Source organism: Hibiscus syriacus, unplaced genomic scaffold (assembly GCF_006381635.1).
Source record: "Hibiscus syriacus cultivar Baekdansim isolate YM2019G1 unplaced genomic scaffold, ASM638163v2 tig00113145_pilon, whole genome shotgun sequence".
NCBI lineage: Eukaryota > Viridiplantae > Streptophyta > Magnoliopsida > Malvales > Malvaceae > Hibiscus > Hibiscus syriacus.
In genome coordinates, this window is record NW_024063445.1 from 1,212,726 (window position 1) to 1,228,286 (window position 15,561).

Here is a 15,561-nt window from a genome sequence, read left to right on the forward strand (position 1 = left end):
AAATCAACAAATTCAGTGATGAGCATAAATTCAAAAATTTCACCTCATTTATATGATCAAATAAACGCTGAAACACACGAGGAGTTAAGCCCTGCTGATAGCTTGATAAATTTTCTCCAAACAAGGCATTTGCTGGACACCAAATAGTATAAGTACCTGGCAATAAGCAAACACGGAGCTGTTAAATCTAGCAAGATAATTTTCAACAAGAGGCGCTCCTACGAGCTGGAAGATATCATGCTGCAGTAAAAGAAAAAAATAAGGCCTTTCAGAAATAATTAAACATATGTAAATTAATAAAAATAAGCTTATTATCAATGCCTTTCAGAAATAACTAAAGCATGATATGGTCCATGCCTACTAGTCGCGCTCACTAATTGTTGTCAAATGTTCATCGATTTCCTCGGTTGACAACACTTGGAAAACTGGATTATCAGTTTTCACCACTCCCACCTGCCAAGAATCAAAGGATTCTTGTCAACCACAGTTCAAAAAGAGGGTAAACAAGAATAATTTCAGTTTACACAATGACTGCAGTTATACATAATTACGTATGTAATTATATTAGAGAAACAACAACATTTGGATTAGAGTGAGAATACACGAAAGATATATAATCCATTCACACATTTATATGGTTGCAGACTCAACATAGCAATAAAATCACTACAAACAAAGATGATAGGATGACTCGTTATACCTCTATCTCGGTAACCTTGAAATCCTCTTGAAGAACAGATTGCAGAGCCGAAATAGAAGTCTGTACAATAGTAGGAATATAAAACATTAGACAAATGCGATAGTGTTAGCAAATGTTAAACTTGTGACATTTAACAACTTCCTTTAACATACATAAATGATAAAATAACATACCTACACTGTTTCCTCATAAGTAAAAGCAGGGTCATTCTTCATCTTCTTTTCCAAGAAATTAATTGCCTCTTGTTCTTTCGATCCAGCACTAGTTGCCTGCAAAACATCAGTCAAAAATTCAATCTAGATGCATAATGTAAACCCTAAACTAACTAATATTTGACCAAATTATTGTGGTCGCATCTTGTACTACACTCTAAACAAAAACAAAACTTCCATATAGAATATAGTCAAAGAGACCTAGTTGAGAGAAACAGTTATGAATACGGATTCTTCCTCGATAATCAGACATCCATCTAATTTGATTTAAAAGTCTTTAGTCTCACTTTTTTTTCCACTAGTGAAATCTTTTCCAAGCATCTGCCATATTTTTTTATTGCTCTATTATCCGATATAAACACATCGGTTTTAATTTTAATTCATCCAATAGTGCGTCATTTTATCTCAACAATAGTCGCACATCCATAGCTGGTAAAACTGCAAAATTTTTCCGACTAAGTGCATTTGCTACAACATTTGCTTTACCCGGATAATAATCAATGATCAAATCATAGTCCTTTAAAAGTTCTATACATCTTCTTTGTCTCAAATTCAGCTCTTTTTGAGTCAACAAATATTTCAAACTCTTATTATCCGTGTAGATTTGGTATCTCTCACCATACAAATAATGACTCCAAATCTTTAGAGCAAAAACAATTGCTGTTAACTCAAGATCATGCGTAGGATAATTTCTTTCATGAGTCTTTAATTGTCGAGAAGAATAAGCTACTACTTTACCTTTTTGCATAAGTACACAACCCAAACCATTATGAGATGCATCACTATACACCACATATTCTTTGCCCGATTCCGGTTGTACCAATATTGGTGCTTCCGTTAAAATATTCTTTAAAGCTTTAAAACTGTCTTGACATTTCTCAGTCCAAGCAAATGAAACATCCTTTTTTAAGAGCTTGGTTAAAGGAAAAGCAACCATCGAAAAGTTTTTCACAAACCTTCGATAATAACTAGTAAGTCCCAAAAACTTTGGACCACTGAACATCTTTGGAGGTTTCCACTCCAATATTGCTTGAACTTTATTTGGATCAACTCTTATGCCTTCTGTTGAGACAACATGACCAAGAAAAGCAACTTCTGATACCCAAAACTAATATTTGACATTTTGGCATATAACTTTGTACCCTTAATTATCTCGAGCACAATACAAATATGAACATCATACTCTATCTTTGTATTCGAGTATACCCGAATGTCATCGATACAGACCACCTCAAACTGGTCTAAATAAGGTTGAAATACTCGATTCATCAAAATATATAAATGCTGCTAGAGAATTTTTCAACCCAAACGGCATTACTACAAACTCGTAGTGTCTATACTATTTTCTGAAACTATCTTTAGAACATCTTCCTCTTTAAAATTTAACTGGTGATATCCCATTCGAATATCAATTTTAGAAAACATTGCTGCTCTTTTTAAGCTGATAAAACAAGTCATCAATCATCAAAATAGGATATTTGTTCTTGATAGTTACTCTATTTAACTATCGATAATTTATGCATAATCGTACATATCCATTTTTTTTACAACACCGGTTCACCCCAATGTGAACTACTCAGTCTAATACATCCTCAATATATCAATTCTTGTACTTGATTATTTATTCTCTTAGCTCAATCGCAACCATTCGATATGAACTCATAGATACATGATTAATGCCTTAATAACCATCAATATTAAATTCCACCTCTCAATCTGGAGTTAACCCATAATAATAAATCTAAAAAGACTTATGGAGATTCCCAAGTTATGGAAATATCATATGATCTTACTTCAGATACTTGAGTATATATCACTTTAGCTAGAAAAGCTATGCATCCTTTTTATATCATCTTAATCGCAACCATTGTTGATATCACGTTAGTGATAGTTCACTTTTTCATCAATCATTAAAATTATTAACTTCTCTGCATTTTTCTAAATTAATCACTTCTTGTGACCATTAATCTAACCTTAATGTAGAGACAACCAATTCATGATCAAAACGATCTTAAACACGTTAATGATAATCCCATCGGATTCATTAGGAACATAAACTCATGAATCCTTATCGGACATTTACTATTTGTCCGTCTAACACTTGTATCATGATCCAAAGGTCTTCCGCTTTAATATCACTCGATACCAAACTGAATTGAATATTTCTACTTTGAAATTCCTTATTTCATTCTTAAGGAAATATGTATAACGTTTTCCAAATCCAAAGAAAATATTTTCAAACAGTTGAAACATTTTCCATCTCAAATGAAAATCCTAATGTTCACATCGTTCAATAAGAAAACTTGATAAATTTGTAGCAATAACTTCATAACAGTTAATGCTAAAATCAAACTATCAAGCAAATTTACTATTTTTCCTCTCACTATGAATCTGACAGTTTTCAAGTTCTTAAGAATCCATCTCCATCTAAACACTATTTCATTGCACCATGAAATGGTTAGACAATCCATTTTTGCATATTTACCTTCACAAGGTAAATCTATTCAATTTTATGGACTTGATATCTATTCTCAATCCAACTCATAACCATTTGATTCACTAATAACTCAACTTTCTTTAAACTTTTTACGGAAATCATATTTACCGCTTACTCAATTCCTCTTACTCAAATCAACAATGCTTCAAACAATTTAATGCTTAGCTTAAATATTTCTTACTTATTTAAGCTTACCTGGAGGCACCTCAAAATCATCACTAGATTCAGAAATCTCTCTCGAATCTTCATCCGATTCGACTTTTCTTGTAATTCGTTCAAACTTTTTAATCGATTCTTCCTATTGAGAAACTTTGTTAAAAACTAGGCATTTCTTCCACAAACTAGACGAAAATCCCATACAACATCCACCATTCTAAGGTATTTTACATAAGTCATGTCGGATCCCTTTTTGGTCGATTTCAATCTCGACTTTCTTTTCAACATTTTCAACTTTCGAACCTTTTTCTTTAATTCCAACATCTGAACATAGTCAGAATCATCATACATTAGTAAAGAATAACTTTACTCCCTATAAGCATCATCACATTATATATATAACTATCAGTAACTTTTGACATCCTAGTGGCATGTATACACTTTTTACTCAAAATAACCTCGGTTTAGTCTTATAATCGGCTAAACATGTAGCTCTGATACCAATAAATGTAACACCCATAACCTGTATAATTATACCTATACAGATTATAGATGTCACCCGATATTTCGAAAATCATTTCCTCTTCAAAAGTGATTTAAAATTTATTTTCTTAAAATGGTAAATGATATTATAAAAAATATCTATCATATAATTATATTTCATTATAACAAATTTAAAACAAAAGATTGTTTTATGAATAGTGAATAGTGAACAGTAACCGTAAACAGTTAATAGTGTATCGATGCACTGCTGCAGTAACGTGAACAGTGTATTGATGCACCAAAATTTTGAATTAAAATTGTGCATCGATGCACTGCTACAGTAATTTCTGAAAATACATATAAATTCAGAAAAATTTATCCTTTCATCACTATAAAGATTACCATTTTGTTTCTAAATTTGTTCAACAAAACAAATAGAACATTATTAATTACATGCCAATATCTAAGTCAAATTCCATCATAGGATGTCTTACTGATATTGAAACATACTCCTTGATGCTTGATGTCACTTTGAACTCTTTATTCCACTACTGGCTTTTTACCTACGCGTGAAAATCATCACACGCTAAGTATAAACTTAGTGAGGCAATTTAAAACAATAATCAGTGCAATACAATTCATACATGAATTTCAATGTCAAATTCAAAATGCTATAAAATTATGTTATTTGCATATCCAATATTTTACCATGATCAAAATAATATAACATTTCTTATCAATAAATTTATCATTTATTCCATAAGCTCATAAGCTTATTTTACCAATACATTTACCATTAATCCATAAGCTCGTAAGTTTATTTTACCAATATACTTGCCATTAACCTCATTTATCAATCATTGGAATCCATACATTCCATAGGAAATTCATACAATTCATGTAATTTCCTTTTAATATTAGCACTCTCAGTGCTCTATCTGGAAAATCATACGCTTAGTATGCCTCCCCTTTCATTTTAGCACATGAAGTGCCCTATTCAAAAATTCATACCATTAGTATGATTTTGTTATCATTTTAGCACATGAAATGCCCTATGTGAAAATCCATACCAATAATATGATTTCCTTATCTTTGTAGCACCCTTAGTGCTTTATCTGGAAATCCATACACTCAGTATGATTCCCTTACCATTTTAGCACATCAAATGCCCTATCTGGAAATCCATATTTTCAATATGATTTCCTTATCTTTGTAGCACCCTTAGTGCTTTATCTAGAAATCCATGCACTCAGTATGATTCCCTTACCATTTTAGCACATAAAATGCCCTATCTAGAAATCCATATTTTCAATATGATTTCCTTATCATTTAACACACCCAGTGCTCCATATGGAAATCTTTACACTCAGTATGATTTCCTTATCATTTTAACACACACAATTCCATTCGGTAATCACTATACATACATCAATAAATTATGTTATTTTAACTATTACCACATGTATGTACATAATTAAATGCACTCACCTTGAAACTTTATAATTTCCAAAATATGAGCCTCACTATTGTCCACAATAACTCTTTTCTATTATACTCGAATCGTTTTGAACACCGAGTAAATCACGATATGTACAAAATATAGATTCATATCCATATATATGTTAGTATATTAAGTATTGTACTAACATAAATACATTTCCAAAATAAATTTCATAATCATACTTGAAACTCATTTTCTATCAAAATACTCAATACTTAATAATTCCTTTTAACATTGGAACCAAGTTTTACAATTTACACAAACTGGTCCTTCAACATTTTACCACTTAAATTCTTAATACCAATAATTCCAACATTGAAATTATTTCCATTCAAATTCTTTTACAAAGGCATAATTACATTTAAGTACCCCAACTATAAACTTATTGTACTTAAATCACAAACCTTTTCAAACTTTCCAAAATAGTCATTTTTCACATCTAACACTCATTTCAATTCCCAAACAACAATTTCCAGCATAGTACATCAATTATACAACACTTACACAACAACCAATCGATTTTCCAGAATTTACGAATTGATCTCCCAACTTTTCAAAATTTACAAAATGGTCCCCAATTTTTCTAAGTCTTGTAAAATACTTTCTTCATCATTTTTAACCCATATATAATTTTCCATAATTTTTTCACTCAAACAATCCATGGCCAAAACTTAAAGAACAAGCTCTAAAAAGATTAAACATGTTCTAATCATCACACATGCTTGAATATGAATCTACTACCTCACAAACATCAAGATCCATTATCAATTTTGTGAGCCCTTATATGAACACAAACCCTTAGATTTGGGATCTCTGAGCACCAACAAGATTATCATACAATATTGGTACCAAAAGAGAGCGTTTTTCTCATATAACAATTTTCTTTTTACAACTTACTCAAAATCCTAAATAAATTGTTTGAAAATTGAGTTGAAGTTTTCTCTCACCTTTGAAGAACACCCACGGAAACTTGGAGAAGAAGAAGTTGAAATGTTCCCCCATTATTGTTATTCTAATGTTAATTAGATCTAACACATGCTTAATATAATATTGTAATGGAATTATTTTATTCCATTTAATAAGAAATTCCATTTTTGCCCTTAATGAATCTTCATATTCACCATAAAACAAAACCACTTGATCCATATCATATTAAAAAGTCAAATATGAATTAATTTGACCTTAATTTCCAAAATTCCCCTTGAATTTTCAAAAATTGTGTTTTAGTCACTAAATTCTACTGTTTCAATTAAATCTGAAAAATTACACGATTTCAAACCAAATTTCTGTAATCTAAAATATTAAAATAAAACTTCCAACCATTTTAGAACATCCTTCAAATTTTTGTAAAATTCCAATTCTATCTGAATTACCGATTCCTTATCGGACTTTAACCATTTCTAATTTTGTTTACTAAAATTTCAAATCCAACAATATGATTTTGAATAAGAACACCCACGGAAGCTTGAAGAAGAAGAAGTTTTCTCGTCCACAGAATAAAATTCTTTTTAAGAAATTATCACTTAATTCCCTAAACTTTTTCTGAATTTTCTTCTTTGACCATCAAACTTTCCAAATTTTCATTTTGGCCATTGTCTAAATTTTTTGGGTATTACATGTAGGATGTTGAAGAAATCATAGGGTTACCAACTCCAAGAGGCCTCATATAAGCATGTTGAGTATAAACATGTGATTTGTCTGCAATCCTATACCAATAAAGCATGAGAGGCTAAATTAAATGTATGATCATCAAAATGGACGAGAACCATAAACATCAAAGATAGATCAATTTTCAATAAGGAATTCAAAATAACAGTTAAAATGTGGTTGATCATGTGCATTAATTTTGGAACCAAGACTATACCCATGAACCAGTAAATAAGAATGATAAAGCCGCTTTAACTTTGATGTTGAAACGAGCAGGATCTTAATATTTTTCAAATATCTACTAGTAGAAGTAAAAGCGTATAAATTTATATCCAGTGTGTATCCAAATGACTGATCTCTTAATGTCATTAAGCTTGATCAAACAATGTCTAGGTGAGATATACAGAAAATACAAAATCCAAATTTTCGAAAACAACTAAATATTGTCAAGTTCAAGAGAATATTATACAATTAACTATACCATTTGGACAATACATCCACAAGCATCTCATATCCATACCTGAACCGAAACTCAACTGCTTTATTCCTTGCTTGTTGGACCAAGGTCCTTGCATCAGCTGAAGAGTGGAAATGCCAATTATCATCAGTGTGAAAAGAGATATATCATTATAGCCCAAAATCTCTTACATCCCCAAAACCCTAATTTACTAGTCAACAAAATAAAGATCTTGGCAATTCGAATAAATAATATCTAAGAAAAATATTTACCAAAATAAAAAAATTGTATTTACCAAAAAAATTAAACATGTCATGCCAGTAGCCAATAATCCAAGGAACTTGGTAATAGGGAAAAGATGAGTGACACTAGTCTAATCCAATAGGTTATCCTGCATAGCATTATTCAAAATTAAATACCCAACTAGAAAAAAACCTTAAAATTACTTTAATCCCAAAAATAAAGAAGTAAAGGAAATGTAAATGGGAGAGTACAGACGAGAACTTTCTTCTGGGTAACAACACAGACAATCTTTTCCTTGAACACCAATGGATGTGATCCCAGATGCTTTCACTGCCTTAAACGCATACTCTACTTAGTTTATTCCAAAATCAAAATTTAAAAACAAATAATAACAATAATAAAGTTCTTCCAGATTCTAGAATAATAAAGTTAAAATACACATACCGACTTGGAAAAGTCGACCTTCATGAGAGAAGATACACATACAACTGAAACAAAAATACCTCATTTATGTAACCATGGATAAGCATCAATACCCGCCTACAAAACTTACAGAATAGCATATATGCTGGGGAGGAAAAATGGAAATAAAAGGGAAGAAAAAAGGAGAAAATAAAATACTCGCTTGCCAGCATATTTCTTGATGTGAACGGGTTCAATGAAAGGTTTTATGAATCTAAGTAGACCTTTGATTCCCATTGTTTATCCCCTGTTGTTGGTTTTGGGGATTTAAGGTCTTTTGGGGGAAGAGGGGAGGGGGCGTTGAGAAAAAGGGAAACATAGGTTTAGTGTGAACTGATGATCGAGGAGGACTAGAAGCGGGAAAGCATGCGTAAGTTAAATTATGGGGGGAAATTAAAAGACAACTTTTATAGATGACACGCAATGAAAAGTGAACTCCGTGTTTTTGATAAATTTTTTAGATTATGACTACTAAATATGACACACATTATTGTAAGTCAAATCGTTCAGATTTTAAGAAACATGATATTTTTTATGACACATTTTTTGCAAGTCATAAATAAGCGTGTGTCATCGTTCGTGTGTTATTAAAGGTATATTTTCTTGTTGTTGTATACCATTTTTTCATATAAGTTCTTTAAGTTTTTTTTATCAAAATAAGTACCTAAACTTATTTTTTTGGTTAATATAGGTACTTAAAGTATATTTTTGATCAAAATAGGTACATAAAGTATTCAATATTTTTTATCTAAGTTCTAAAAAAATTGATACGAGATATTAATTAAAGAATACTTTAGGTACTTATCTTGAAAAAATTAAATACTTTAGGTACCCCTTTTGATCAAAATATATTTTAGGTCCCTATTTTGACCATAAAGATAAGTTCAAATACTTACTTTGACAAAACTACTTTAGATACATAAATGAAAAAGATGATATACTTTAAGTACTTATTTGTGATATAAGCCTTTTTTAATCCAAAGTAGGTGTTTAAAATTTTCAAAGTTATCATTTTAAGGACTAATTTGATATTACTTTTAAAAATTGATTTTTTTAATTGGAAGATGCATAGCTAGGCTAAACTACGACTACACTCGGGAGTGTAGGCTAATTGTTTCTTCATCAATTGATAGTGTTTAAAGCAACTTGTCGGGTGGGGGGTCCTCGTAGTATGATATGTGAAAGTGATCATTCAGGGCTAGTTTATCCAACTTGTCAACATCTTGTTGTTCTTGCATGGTATCTATTTTAGTTCTTGTTGTGATCCTAATCAACCCCAACTTCTTGATTTGATCACATCTTTGAATATGATACCAATTGATAGGGAAGCGGTGGCGGATTGATGAACGTTGCTCTTGTTGAAGAATCAAACCTAGAAAAGATATAGACTCGATGAAGAACAATAAGGGATGAATGGGGAAGGTGGCGATAATAGTTAGGGTTCTTTAGGGTTTCTTTTTGGTGCTGAAAACAAGATAAAAAATTAAAACAAGATAAATAAAAGATAAAAGAATTGAAAATAAAAAAAAATAACAAATAAATCAAAAGATATCCCTTATGAAAGTGAACGGTAAAGATGATTGATGGCGTGGATGGATATGTGGAAAATCGATGGATAATGTCCTATCGAGCCCTCCTAGTCGCAATGAAAAGGCAAACACGATAATATGGCTCTAACCAACCCTCCTAGTCGCAATGAAAAGGAAAATTGGAGTGTGAAGATTAATATCCCTCACAAGAACTTGAAAGAACTCCAGGAGAAGAAGCTTTGAAGGCACAAGGCAATCAGCACTTGCAAAAACAAACTCTCGTTGTATTATTGATCAAAGAAATCTGATTTACAAAGTTCAATGAAGCCTCCTTTATATAGGGGCTGAATCCTAAAGGTTCTAAATAACTAGAGAATAAAATAATTATAAACTAAACATGTTTTAACTCTAATTCCTAATAAAATAATAATAACTAAAAATATTGTTTTAACCCAACCTTAATTCCTAATAAAATAATTATAACTAAAAATATTGTTTTAACCCAACCTTAATTCCTAATAAAATAATAAATCTGATCCTAAAAGATTATTAATCATCCTATATTAAATTATATTACAAATAATCAATATAAATATTAAAAATTCGTAATATTTACAAAATCACGTATTAATTCCGTATAGGATTTCCTGCATGCACTACCTTCAGTAAAATGACCATATATTGAGTTCCCAATATCAGATTAATACGATTCAAGAACCGTTGGAAAGATAAGAGACAGACGTTTGTATCTCCAGAATACATGTTGACCGGATAACAATTGGATCCCCTTAAAAACGTTGTTACAAATCTGATGCTCTTAGACCCTTACGGATGAATGCTTGAATTGCGATTTGAAGCTTGTCTTTAAGAAGTTTGGTCCAGCCTCGTGTGATAGGGCCAAGTGGTATAGTAAATTCATCATACTTAGCTTTAGGGTGTGTGGTGCATGTATCATCTCCCCCTTCCTTAAAAGGATTCGTCCACGAATCTGAAATTTCAAAAGGAGATAAGTCAGAAACATTAAAGGATGCACTCACGTTATACTCACCGGCAAGATCAATGCGGTAGGCATTGTCAATGATTCTTTCAAGGACTTGGAATGAGCCATCACCTCGTGGGTCTAGCTTGGATTTCCTTAGTATCAGGAACCTTTCTTTTCTCATGTGAACCCATACCCAATCTCCTGGTTCAAAGGTGACATGTCGTTGGCCCTTGTTAACTCGGTTTGCAATTGCCTCGTAGGTTTTCTCCATCTTGAGTTTAGCTTTGGCATGAATGTCTTTGACAAGGGCAGTCTTCTTTTCACCATCTAAACTGACAATCTGATCTAAAGGCAAGGGAATAAGATCCAAAGTAGTTAATGGGTTAAAACCATAGACTATTTCGAATGGAGAATAACCTGTTGTGGAGTGAATGGATCGATTATAAGCAAACTCAAATCGATTATAAGCAAACTCAACAAAAGCTAAACATTCTTCCCAATTACGAGTATTCTTACCTACTACCGTTCTTAGCAAATATCCTAGAATTCGATTTATTACTTCGGTTTGTCCATCGGTTTGAGGATGACAAGAAGTGGAATAGATAAGTTTTGTGCCAATCTTACCCCATAATACCTTCCAAAAGTGTCTTATGAACTTAGTGTCACGATCGGACATAATGGTGCGAGGAATACCATGAAGGCGGACTATTTCTCGAAAGAATAAATCAGTAATGTATGTGGCATCGTCCGTTTTATGGCAAGGAATAAAGTGTGCCATCTTTGAGAATCTGTCCATAACCACAAAAATATTATCTCATCCTTTCTTAGTACGGGGTAAGCCAAGTATAAAATCCATCGATAAATCGATCCAAAGAGAAGAAGAAATCGGTAAAGGCGTGTATAAACCATTAGGATTTACCTTTGACTTTGCTTGTTTGCACGTGATGCATGATGCACAAATCTTTTCCATTGTTTTACGCATGTGCGGCCAAAAGAAGTGTTCCATGACCATATCGATTGTTTTGTGAACACCGAAGTGTCCCATGAGTCTTCCGGCATGTGACTCATGAACTAAGAACTCTCGCAAAGAGCCTTGTGGTATACATAACCTGTTCATGCGAAAACAAAAGCCATCTACAAGATGAAACTTGTTAAAAGCACCTTTTACACATTGTTTATAAATCTCATAAAAATCTGGATCGTTAGGATAAAGTTCTTTGATATGTGCAAAACCAAGAATAGTATCATGCATTTGAGTGATAAGTGTGTATCGTCGAGATAATGCGTCAGCTATGATGTTATCTTTCCCTTGTTTGTATTTGATGATGTAAGGAAAAGATTCAATGAACTCAACCCATCGAGAATGTATTTTGTTTAACTTACCTTGTCTATTTAACCATTTAAGTGATTCATGGTCCGTGTGAATAACAAACTCTTTAGAGAGAAGATAGTGTTGCCACATTTCGAGTGCTCGGACGAGTGTAAGAAGTTCCTTGTCGTAGGTAGAGTAGTTCAATTGTGCACCTTTTAACTTTTCACTAAAGTAAGCGATAGTTTGTCTTTCTTGCATGAGGACGACACCAATGCCTATGCCTGAAGCATCACATTCTAGCTCAAAGGTGTTAGAAATATTGGGAAGACGAATAATAGGGGCAAAACATAACTTATCTTTAAGAAATTTAAGAGCTTTTTGTTGTAGTAGTCCCCATTTGAATTCAACTAACTTTTTCATGATCTCGGTTAATGGGGCAGCAATGGTTGAGAAATCTTTGACAAAGCAACGGTAGAAACTTGCCAAACCATGAAAAGATCTTACCTCGATGGTGGAAGTAGGCGTGGGCTATTCTTGAATTGCCTTGACCTTCTCTTTATCTACATGGATACCCTGTACACTAACTATAAAGCCTAAAAACATAAGCTTATCACTGCAAAACACACACTTAACCATGTTAGCATATAAATGTTCTCGTCAAAGAACTTCGAGAACCATTCGAACGTGAATGACATGAGAATCAAGAGAAGATGAGTATATAAGAATGTCATCAAAGTAAACGACAACAAATTTACCTATAAACTCCTTAAGAACGTGATTCATTAATCTCATGAAGGTGCTTGGAGCGTTTGTGAGTCCAAAGGGCATAACAAGCCATTAATACAAGCCGAACTTTGTCTTGAATGTTGTTTTCCATTCGTCACCTTCTTTCATTCGAATTTGATGGTAACCACTCTTCAAGTCAATTTTGGTGAAGATACTTGCACCATGTAGTTCATCCAACATATCATCAAGGCATGGAATAGGATGCCTATACTTGGTTGTTATTCGATTGATAGGTCGACAATCTACACACATTCGGAATGTTCCATCTTTCTTTGGAACTAGGATGACAGGAACCGTACAAGGACTAAGACTCTCACGAATGTGTCCTTTTTGTAACAATGAATCTATTTGTTGTTCCAATTCCTTCGTTTCCTCAAGATTGCATCGGTAAACGGGGTTGTTTAGTATGGTTGGTCCAGGGATGAAGTCAATTTGATGTTCGATTCCTCTTGTAGGTGGTAAACCATCCGGTGGGTTGCTTAAGACATCTTGAAACTCCTGAAATAGAGAATAAAATACACTAGGCAAATATGTGATGTTAATGATAGTTGGTAAAATGGAGTCCTTGAAACGGACTAGAATGGACGGCCTATTTTGAAAAAGTGTCTCTCTCAAGTCTTTTGCACTCGCATAAATGTTTTGAGACACTCTTTTATTTTCACATCGAGGGTCACTCACCACCCGTGGGTCATTTGTTTGGCTTTTATCGATTGTGACCTCTTTTTCCTTTTGTTTTAAGTTCCCTGTCTCCTTGAGAATTCGTTGTTGATCTATGAGAATCTCTTTGCGGGGTAGAGGGTTAGGTCGGAATGGTTTACCTTTTATTAGAATTGTGTAAGTGTTCTTCCAGCCATAATATGTGACGTCGTTGTCGTATTGCCAAGGACGTCCTAGGAGGATGTGGGATGCTTGCATCGGAATTACACCACACCATACGTCGTCACAATACTTTCCCATCTTGATATTAACGAGACATTGTTTAACCACTTTCATCTCGACACTCTTATTAAGCAATTATAAGCAATAAGGTTTCAGATGTCGTTGGCAAGGAAGTTTGAGTGATTCAACAATGTTGGAGCTAATGACGTTGACACAACTACCATTGTCAATGATGATGGAGAATGGATGTTCCTTGATTAGGAAGCGTGTGTGGAAGATGTTGGAACGTTGTATGTCAGACTCGTCGGATGCTTGGATGTTCAAGGTATGGCGAATCACCAAGATTGTGCCATTGTACTCATCGCTTCCATAGTCATCACTATCTTCTTTAGCTTCGGTATGTGTTGGAATGTCGGGGATGTCGTCATCGGAGTCAGAATTGTAAGATCCATCACCTAGTATGGTTAGGGTCCTCGTGTTTAGGAAATTGTAGCTAATATGGCCTCTTCCTAAGAATTTAAAACACTTGATGTCTCTTGCTCGGGTATCATCTTTAGAGTCTAGAAGTGTTCCATTTTTTACTGGTCGTTGTTTCTCCTTGTTGGGTTTGTCATCTCTATACTTTTTTTGAGAAGATGTAGTAGAAGACGTGGAAGGAATTGAAGGATTACCTTGGTGAGATAATGAAGTACCTTGGTATTGTTCTCTGAATCGAAATCTCTTTTGGAGTTGTGCTTCGATTGTCATTGCTTTCTTTAGTGTATCTTCAAGGTTTTCATACCCATGGAGATCAAGAAGATCAGTGATGTTTGGGTTTAAGCCGACAACGAATCTTGACATGGTGTCCTCTTCTTCTTCAGTTATGTTTGCCCTATTTAGTAAGGACTGCATCTCCTTATAGTATCTTTAACTGAACTTCTACCTTGTTGAAGTCGATGTAGTCGTTGTTTAACTTCTCGTGTATAATGTATCGGTAGGAATCAGTTCCTCATGACATGTTTGAGTTTGGTCCAAGAACTGATTGGTTGAATTTGAAAGTTTTCAATCTTTTTCCTTGTTTGCATCCACCAAGTGTGAGCATATCCTTCGAATTCCAAAGTAATGAGGGGAACTTGTTCAGTTTGGGGGCAATCATGGTATACGAACATGAGATCAACTTTTCCTTCCCAATCGATGTACTTGTCTGGATCGTAGTCTCCTTTAAAAGATGGGATCATGAACTTTGGTTTCGCAAAGAGTTTGGGTGTTTGAAAACGTGGTTGTGCTCGCCTAGGGGCCAAAAGTTCAGCATTGTTTGGCCTTGGATTATGGTTTGGTAGATCTAGTTGTAGTTCTTGTCATTCTCTCAAGGCATTATTAAGTTGATCAAATTAAGTTGTAAGTCATTCAATTGCAGCTAAGATAGCCGTAAGTGTCTCATTGTTATTGTCACCAATCCTGCAATTATAACACTGAAAAGAAGATTTTAAAGTAAAATAAAAATAAAAGGAAGTAAATTCAACAAAGCAGAAACCTCACAAGTCACTCCAAGAAAGTAACACAACGAGAGGCAAGTAAGCCGATATTGTACTCTTTAAAAATCACTTTACCAAGTAGTCTTCCACAGTTCGTATCGGAGTTTGATTACTAGCAAAGGCGATAAGAAAAAACTTAAAAGTTCTAAGAGGCCAAACAAGGGTTAGACTCCAAGAGAACAAGAATGCAAAGAAGGAAGA

The 15,561-nt window shown here is 33.4% G+C and overlaps 1 pseudogene; it reads right to left on the reverse strand.

Annotated features, from left to right (window-relative positions):
- Positions 1 to 340: 340 nt before the first annotated feature.
- LOC120185905 lies at positions 341 to 8,404 on the reverse strand (annotated as a pseudogene).
- Between the last annotated feature and the right edge of the window lie 7,157 nt (positions 8,405 to 15,561).